The sequence below is a fragment of the Rhinopithecus bieti genome, unplaced genomic scaffold, assembly GCF_001698545.2.
Source record: "Rhinopithecus bieti isolate Rb0 unplaced genomic scaffold, ASM169854v2 scaffold_4916, whole genome shotgun sequence".
NCBI classification, from domain to species: Eukaryota; Metazoa; Chordata; class Mammalia; order Primates; family Cercopithecidae; genus Rhinopithecus; species Rhinopithecus bieti.
Window position 1 is genome coordinate 575,039 of NW_016804605.1, and position 10,046 is coordinate 585,084.

Sequence of the window (10,046 nt, forward strand, 5' to 3'; positions counted from 1 at the left end):
TTTTTTTGAGATGGAGTCTTACTCTGTCACCCAGGCTGGAGTGCAGTGGTGCCATCTCGGCTCACTGCAACCTCTGCCACAGGTTCAAGCGATTCTCCTGTCTCAGCCTCCCAAGTAGCTGGGATTACAGGCATCTGCCACCATGTCCGGCTAATTTTTGTATTTTTAGTAGAGGCGGGATTTCACCATGTTGGCCAGGCTGGTCTCAAGCTCCTGACCTCAAGTGATCTGCCTCCCTCGACCTCCCAAAATGCTGAGATTACAGGTGTGAGCCACCATGCCCAGCCCCCAAAATTTGAAAATTTGTGTGCTGACATGATGCCACAAGTGGAAAACTCCGCACTTGACTTCATGTGATGGATTGCAGACAAAACATGGGTGGAAACTGAAAGCCTGCCATTGTTTGTTATTGTTGTTGTTTAACAGCTAATATAGGTATTCTGGGGATGATACTGCCCTGTTCAGGTACGCTGAACACATTATTCTTTCACTGTATTAAGCGTATGCCATATTTTTTACTGTTAAGTACTTAAGTGTGAATGGTATAAGAAAAAAATTGCTTATTGGTAGCATACATATTCATAGTCAGGAGTGATGGTGATGCCAGACAATCACAGATTGTCTACATCAGCAGCTCACATGGTGACACCTCTGCTTTCTGATGGTTCAATGTATACAAACTTTGTTTCATGCATACAATTAGAAATGTGTATTAGGTCGGTGCAAAAGTAATTGCAGTTTTTGCCATTGCTTTTAATGGCAAAACTGCAATTACTTTTGCATTGACTTAATATAAAATTATCTTCAGGCAGAGAGTGATAGCTCACACCTGTAATCCCAGCTCTTTGAAAAGCCGAGGCAGGCAGATCACCTGAGGTCAGGAGTTCAAGACCACCCTGGCCAACATGGTGAAACCCTGCCTCTGCTAAAAATACAAATAATTAGCCAGACATGGTGGTGGTTGCCTGTAATCCCAGCTACTCGGGAGGTTGAGGCAGGAGAATCGCTTGAACCCAGGAGACGGAAGTTGCAGTGAGCCAAGATTGCACCATTGCACTCCAGCCTTGGCAACAAGAGTGAAACTCCATCTGAAAAAAAAAAAAAATTAGCTGGACATGGTGGCACACTTGTGAGCTAAGCTACACAGGAGCTGAGGCAGGAGAATTGCTTGAACCCAGGAGGTGGAGGTTGCAGTGAGCTCAGATCGCTCCCCTGTACTCCAGCCTGGGTGACAGAGAGAGACTCCATCTCAATAAATAAATAAATAAATAAATAAATAAATAAATAAATAAAATTATCTTCAGCTTAGGTGTATAAGGTGTTTGTAAAGGCTGGGCACAGTGGCTCATACTTGTAATCCCAGCACTTTGGGAGGCCAAGGCAGGCGGATCACAACGTCAGGAGATCAAGGCCATCCTGGCTAACATGGTGAAACCCCATCTCTACTAAAAATACAAAAAAAAATTAGCCAACGTGGTGGCACACACCTGTAGTTCCAGCTACTCAAGAGGCTGAGGCAGGAGAATCGCTTGAACCCAGGAGGCAGAGGTTGCAGTGAGTCGAGATCACACCACTGCACTCCATCCTGGGTGACAGAGTGAGACTCTGTCTAAAAAATAAATAAATAAAAATAAGGTTTGTATAAAACAAATGACTTTTGTGTTTATACTTGGGTCCCATTCCTAAGATATCTTATTGTGTATATGCAAATATTCCAAAATCCAAAATGTCCAAAATCTGAAAACTTGTGTTCCCAAGCATTTCAGATGAGAGATATTCAACATGTAGTAGTGAGAAAAGAAGCTAAGAAGGTGGACAGACACCAGTTCCAAGAGGGCCGCTTAAACTGCAATAAGGAAATTGAACTTTATTCTGAGGGAGTGGAAAGTCACAGAAACATTTATGAGAGGACACAAATGATGCTACTTAAATTGTAAAAAGATCAACCTAACTCAGTTTGAAGAATGGTTAGAAGGGAGGAAAAGTGAAGGTAGAGAACCCAGTAAGGAGATAAAACCAGTTAGCCTTCCTAGGTAACCACTTTGGAATGAAAAGTTGAATTTTATTTTCTTATGCAGTGTACAATTTTTGTCTTTTGTCTTGTTTTGAAGCAGTTTTAGTGTGATATGTCTAGATGTGGCTTTCTTTTTATTTATCTTCAATGGAGTTTGTAGAGTTTGTTGAGTATGTGGTTTGAGGTCTTTAATTAGCTTGGAAAATTCTTGGTCATTATTTCTTCATATATTGCTTTTGTTTCATTGTCTCTCTCTTCTCCTTATGGGACATTAATTACATAAATGTGAGACCTTTTCCACCAAATCACATTTGTCTCCTATGTTTGTTTGTTTATTTTATAATTTTTTTTTTTTTGAGACAGGGTCTCATACTGTTGCCACGCTGGAGTGCAGTGGTGTGTTCCCAGTTCTCTGCAGCCTCAATCTCCCGGGCTCAAACAATCCTGTCACCTCAGCCTCCCAAGTAGCTGGGAGTAGAGACATGAGCCATCTGCCTGGCTAATTTTCAAAATTTTTTTTTGTAGAGACAGGGTCTCACTATGTTGTCCAGGCTGGTCCCAAATTCCTGGGCTCAAGTGATCCACCTGCCTTGGCCTCCTAAAGTGTTATATTCTTCTGTCTCTTCATGCTCATCTCAATATTTTTTTCTGCCTCTCTTCTCATTCACAAATTCTCCCTTCAGCTATATCTAATCTGCTGGGTTTTTTTTTTTTTTTTTGAGACAGAGTCTTGCCCCATTGCCCAGGCTGGAGTACAATGATGTGATCTCGGCTCACTGCAATCTCTGCCTCCTGGGTTCACACCATTCTCCTGCCTCAGCTTCCCAAGTAGCTGGGACTATAGGTGCCCACCACCATGCCCAGCTAATTTTTTGTATTTTTAGTAGAGATGGGGTTTCACCATGTTAGCCAGGATGGTCTCGATCTCCTGACCTCATGATCCGCCTGCCTTGGCCTCCCGAAGTGCTGGAATTACAGGCATGAGCCACCGCGCCTGGCCTAATCTGCTGTTGTCTACTTATTGTGTTCTTAATTTTAGTTATTGTATATATTTCTATAAATTCACTTTAATTTTTTATGACTTCCACATCTGTGCTGAAGCTATCTTGTCATTTAATTTTGCAAACATTAATCACAGTTATTTACAGTTTGTGTCTGATAACTTCCAAACCTGGATCTCTTGTGGGTCTGTTTCTATTGTCTGATTTTTCTCTTGATTATCAGTCACTTCTTATATTTTTATCAGCATAGTTTTTTTGAAATGGAAAATTGTGTTTTAAAAACTGTAGAGATGACCTGAGGTTCTAGTTGATACCTTATTTAAGGGAGGATTCACTTTAGTTTCAACAAGCAGTTGGGAGTACATATAATAAGCAACTTAAGTCCCACTGTGCCTCCTCATTGGCCACACTCCCTCCAGGCACTGGCTTCTCTGAGCCACCAACCTGTGGCTGCCCTGGCCCACCTGCACCTCTGGCAGCACCATGACAGATCAGGCCTTTGTGACACTGACCACAAATGATGCCTACACCAAAGGTCCCCTGGTCCCGGACTCATCCCTGAAACAGCACAGGACCACCAGGAGGCTCGTCATGCTCCCCACCCCACAGGTCTCAGACTCCATGAGAAAAGTTTGAGAGAGAGTCTTTGATGAAGTCATCATGGTAGATGTCTTGGACAGCAGTGATTCTGCTCATCTAAGCTTAATGAAGAGGTCACAGTTGGGTGTCACGCTGACAAAGCTCCACTGCTGGTCGCTTACGTATTATTCAAAATGTGTATTCATGGATGCAGATACTCTGGTCCCAGCAAATATTGATGGTCTTTTTGAGAGAGAAGAATTGTCAGCAGCACCTGACCCAGGGTGGCCTGACTGCTTCAATTCTGAATTTATCAGCCTTCAGTTGAAACATATAATCAGCTGTTGCATCTTGCTTCTGAGCAAGGTAGTTTTGATGGTGGGGAACAAAGCATACAGAACACGTTTTTTAACAGCTGGGCAATAACACATAGCAGAAAACACCTGCTGTTTATTTATAGCCTAAGTCGCATCTCTATATATTCCAACCTCCCAGCATTTAAAGTGTTTGGTGGAAGTGCCAAAGTTGTGCATTTCCTGGGACGAGGCAAACCATGGAATTATGATCCCAAAACAAAAAGTGTCAAAAGTGAGTTCCACCATCCCAACATGACTCATCCAGAGTTTCTCATCCTGGTGGAACATCTTTACCACCATCGCGTTACCTCTGCTTCAACAATTTGGCCTTGTCAAAGGCACCTGCTCATACATAAATGTGGACGACGTCTCAGGAGCCATATCACATCTCTGTCTTGGGGAGATCCCCGCTATGGCGCAGCTTTTGTATCCTCAGAAGAATGGAAGGAGCGGTGGGAACAGGTCCAGGCTGATTACATGGAGCAGATTCCTTTGGCAACATGGAGAGGAAACTTGACACTTACACCGCCAGTAGAAACACTGCACTTTCCTGTGAACACATCCACTTCACAAGCCTTGTTTCTGATACTTAGTATCTAGAGCTGGGTTGAGAAAAGTCTGTTACAGTCGCTAGAGGTTTTCCCTAAAACTTACCAGATGAGAGGTTTTTGTAAGACAACAGGTGAGAACTGGGCAAAAGTTGTGAAGCAGCAATTCTGTTGTTACCTGGACAGCGTTTTGCTTTTTAATCCTATTTAGCTTGTTTCCGAAATTCTCACTTTTGTTCACTGCCAACATACAAAGTAAGGGAAGCTCAATATTAAGCTGTTAAGGTGGCTGTATCGATTCTTAAAATCTGCAGAGCCTGGTTCCAAATCAGTCACTGCCTTCAGAAGTAGACATGGCATCTGATCCTTGCTTGCTTGCTGGTTGTACCTACCTTTCACTAGACCTGCATTTTAGAATTGCCCAGTGCTGCCAGGGTGAGTGATTGTAATTCTGCTTGCAGGTAAATATAGCTTATATTAACACTGCTGAATGATTCATAAACGTATCAATAAATAGCATTAACCCATTTTATTTCCTGGTCTTAGTGTCTGAAGATGTTCATCAGTTTTCTATGTATGGTAAGACAGCATGCTAAAATGCTTTTGTTCAGTCTGCATATTTGAAAATAGCCATATGTTCTCTGATGGTTACCTGCAGTGGCACCCTGTATGAAAAATAAAGACTTATTGCAGTAAAAAATAAAAAATAAGCAACCTTTGGGAGGCCGAGGCAGGTGGATCATAAGGTCAGGAGTTTGAGACCAGCCTAGCAAATATGGTGACACCCTGTCTCTAATACAAAAATTAACTGGGCATGGTGGCGCATGCCTGTAGTCCCAGCTACTCGGAAGGCTGAGGCAGAAGAATCGCTTGAATCTGGTAGAATCGCTTGAATCTGGTAGGCAGAGGTTGCAATGAACTGACATCGTGCCACTACACTCCAGCCTGAGCAACACAGCAAGACTCTGCCTCAAAAAAAAAAAAAAAGCAATTTAATTCAGAGATTAGGAGGGTTTTTATGGGTTTGCTGGACCTCAGTCTTTGTGAGGGCTAGTCTATATTTGGCCCATCCTTACTTGTAGGATTCTTTAGGGTTCCCAACTGATTTACTTGTTTATTGCTGTATCTCAAACCACTTCAATACTTGTGGCTTAAAACAATAGTGATTTCTTGTAATTCTCTGGGTTGACTAGACAGTTCTCCATTTGGTGTTGGCTGGGATCGTTTGTAAAGCTGCATTCAGCTGGGCACTGGGCTGGGGCATTTTGGTAAGCTTTCACATAGCATCTCTATACAATGTTCCATCCCCCAGGGCCTCTCCACATGGCGTATTTCTCCACCGGGATAACCTTGACTTAAGCATGGAGGCTAGATTCTAACAGGGAGAAATCCAAAAGTACAAGTCCCAGTGAGCAAGTGCATATTTAATCTTTGTTTTCACCTTCACTAATGTACTATTGATAAAAACAAATCACATGAGCCAGATGCAGTGGTGCACACCTGTAGTCTTACCTTCTAAGGAGCCTGAGGCAGGAGGATTGCTTGAGGGCAGGAGATTGAGGAGGGAGTGTGCTGTGATCACACCTGTGAATAGCTACTGCACTCTAGCCTGGGCAATACAGCAAGACCCTGTCTCTAAAGAAACAGACAAAAGAAAACAAATCACATGGCTAAGCCCAGAGCCAATGTGAAGAGGACAATCCACAGGTATAAATCCTGGAAGGTTTGGTTCACTAGCGGCCAGCAATGTAACATATTACCGTATCAAATGAAATCCTATGGTGTTTACCAGAGTACCTCCTCTTTAATGGCTCCTGATCTCTAATTCTTGTCATCTCAGCCCTGTAAGCTCTCTTCAGCTTTTGGGCTTCTCAGTTGCTGATTAAGAGTCAGCAAAAATGTCAAAGGAAAAGCAATACCAAGTGATGGGTTCACCTCTCTGTACTTCCTTTCTCTTTGAGATGGGTCCTCTGAGCTCACATTTTCTTAGAAACTTTCCAGTGCCTTCAAACTGATATTTCCTGTATTCTTACCAGCTTTTCTAGTTATTCTCCATAGGAGGGATGGTCTTAAGCAAGCTGATCTGTATTGCTGGCTCACAGTGGCCCAGGAAGTAGAAAGAGCTCAAAGAGAAGTGACTGGTTGGGTCCCAGGGCTTCTAGTCTTGGAAAATCCCTCAGTCTCTAACAGGGCAGGGCAGAGGAGCAGCAGAACCACCTTTCTTCAAAGTACTTTAGCCTCTGCAAGCTTAGACTGTTATTCTTTCACTGTTAACCAGTATTAACCAGTTAACCATTTCTTCTGCAGTCAAAAGCATCAGGAAGTACCCACCAAGTACCAGTGAGCCCTTCTTGATGCTCTTGACTGCAGAGGAACCCTGCAACCTGAATAAATCCTCCTGGAAGGTAAGTAGGGGAGCCCTAATTGTAACTATAATTCGATGTCTCAATATTTTAGCAAATGAAGGTTCAGGTGAGTTTTAATTTGTTTCAGAAAAAGCAAAGTAAAATGATATTTAATGTACTGGATTTTGATGGATACAAATCTGTATCCATTATATATTTTATTTTTGTTTTTTTTAAAAAAAAAAAAAACCAGCAACCAGAAAATTGTCATCAACATCAACGTTCATACCTTGAATACTCTAATTGAGTATTGATTTTTTTATAACAGCTTTCTTGAGAGGCATAATTTACGTACCATACAATTCACCCATTTGAAATACACAATTCTAGTTTTCAATGCATTCACAGGTATGTACAACTATCACTATGGGCAATTTCAGAACATTTTTATCACCTAAAAGGAAACTCTGTAGGCTTTAGCTATTGCCCTCCCATTTCCCTACTTCCCCCAGCGCCCCCAGAGATAAGCAACCACTAATCTACTTTTGATCTCTATAGATTTGCCTATTCTAGAAAATTCAAATAAATGGAATCTTACAATATGTGATCTTTTGAATCTGCTTCTTTCACTTAGCATACATTTATAAGATTTATTCATGTTGTAGCATGTGTTACTAGATCATTCCATTTTATGGCTGAATAGTATTCCGTTATATGGATATTTTATTTATCTATTCATGATGGACATTTGAGTTGTTTCCAATTTTTGGGTATTATGAATAATGCTATAAACATTTAAGTAAAAGTTTTTGTGTAGACATATGTTTTCATTTCTCTTGGACATAAACCCAGGACTTGGATTGCTGGGTCAAATGTTAACTCTATGTTTAAATTTTTGAGGAACTGCCAAATTTTTTCCAATTTTATATTCCTACCAGCTGTGTATGAGGGTTTTGATTTCTACACATCTTCTCTAATATTTAGTAATAAGTATTAAGTATCTGACTTTTTTTTTTTTGAGACAGAGTTTTGCTCTTGTTACCCAGGCTGAAGTGCAATGGTGTGACCTCAGCTCACCACAATCTCCATCTCCCAGGTTCAAGTGATTCTTCTGCCTCAGCCTCCCAAGTAGCTGGGATTACAGGCGCCTGCCAACATGCCTGGCTAATTTTGTATTTTTAGTAGAGGCAGGGTTTCTCCATGTTGTTCAGGCTGGTTTTGAACTCCTGACCTCAGGTGATCTGCCCGCCTCAGCCTCCCAAAGTGCTGGGATTACAGGTGTGAGCCACTGTGCCCGGTGTTTGTATTTTTTTTTTTTTTTTTTTTTAGTAGAGATGGGGTTTCACTGTGTTGGTCAGGCTGGTCTCAAACTCCTGACCTCAAATGATTTACCCTCCTTGGCCTCCCAAAGTGCTGGGATTACAGGCATGAGCCACCTCACCCAGCCGTCTTGTCCTTCTTTAGCTAAATTTGTTTCTAAATATTTTACCTTTTGGTGCTATTACAAATAGAATTGTTTTCTTAATTTCATTTTTGGATTGTTCATTGCAAAAGTATAAACATACAATTGAATTTTATATATTGATTTTGTAACCTGCAACCTTGCTGAATTTGTTTATTATTTATAATAGTTTTGTGAATTCCTTAGGATTTTAATACACAAGATCATGTTGTTATCTTGTATATTAATGATATGTAAGATAATATATCTTATATATCTTTCCAATCTGGATGCCTTTTATTTATTTTTCTTGCCTAACTGCCCTGACTAGAACCTCCAGTAGAGTATTGAATGGAGGCGGTAAGAGCAGCCATCCATGTCTTGCTACTATTTTATGGGGAAAATACCCAGTCTTTCACTATTAAGAATGATGTTAGCTATGGGTTTTTCATGGATGCCTGTATCAAGTTGACAGACTTCTCTTTTGTTCTTTTTTTCCTTATTATTATTATTATTACTATTTTTTGAGACACAGTCTTGCTCTGTCGCCCAGGCTGGAGTGCCATGGTGCATGGCTAATTTTTGTATTTTTAGTAGAGACGGAGTTTCACCATGTTGGTCAGGCTGGTCTCAAACTCCTGACCTCGTGGTCCACCTGCCTCAGCCTCCCAAAGTGCTGAGATTACAGACATGAGCCACTGTGACTGGCTCCTTATTATTATTTTGTTTTTATCATGAGAGGCATTGGATCTTTGTCTCCAAATGCTTTTTCTTCATCTATTGAGATAATCATGCCATTAAAAGAATTCTGTTGATATGATGTGTTGCCTTAATTGATTTTCAGATGTTAAACCAACCTTGCATTCCTGGAGTAAATCTCACTTGGTCGAGATGTATAATTTATTACATATGATACTGGATTCAGCTTGCTAATATTTTCTTTTAAAGCATAGTGATAATATTGGGGAAAGAGAGGAATTACTTTTGTTTTAAATTTTTTTTTTTGATATGGAGTCTCACTCTGTTGCCAGGCAGGAGTGCAGGGGCATGATCTTGGCTTACTGCAAACTCCACCTCCTGGGTTCAAGTGATTCTTGTGCTTCAGCCTCCCAAGTAGCTGGGATTATAGGCAAGTGCCACCACACCCAGCTAATTTTTGTATTTTTAGTAGCGACAAGGTTTCACCATGTTGGCCAGGATGGTCTCAATCTCCTGGCCTCATGATCCGCCCACTTCAGCCTCCCAAAGTGCTGGGATTACAGGAGTGAGCCACTGCGCCCAGCGCTTTTTTTTTTTTTTTTTTTTTTTGAGATGGAGTCGCCCAGGCTGGAGTGCAGTGGTGTGATCTCAGCTCACTGCAACCTCTACCTCCTGGGTTCAAGTGATTCCCCTGCCTTAGCCTCCCAAGCAGCTGGGATTACAGGTGTATGCCACCATGCCTGGCTAATTTTTGTATTTTTTGTAGAGACAGGGTTTCTCCATGTTGACCAGGCTGGTCTTGAACTCCTGACCTCAAGTGATCTGCCCCCCTCGGCCTCCCAAGGTGCTGGGATTACAGGCGTGAGCCACCGTGCCTGGCCAAGAGCAATTACTTTTATAGGAATCTAGGTTCTGAGTCTGTACTGCCAAAAAATAAATAAATAATTTTTAAAAAGTCAGTATGGACAATGGAGAAGGCTAAAAGAAGGAAGAGAAAAGATAATTCTTAAGTTTCCCTATCCCTTAGTAAAGACAGTATATTCCCAAATGGAGAGTCATTGGA

The 10,046-nt window shown here is 41.4% G+C and overlaps 1 pseudogene; it reads left to right on the plus strand.

The window, feature by feature from the left end:
- Positions 1-3,404: 3,404 nt before the first annotated feature.
- Positions 3,405-4,543, plus strand: LOC108527875 (glycogenin-1-like; annotated as a pseudogene).
- The last annotated feature ends 5,503 nt before the right edge of the window (positions 4,544-10,046 follow it).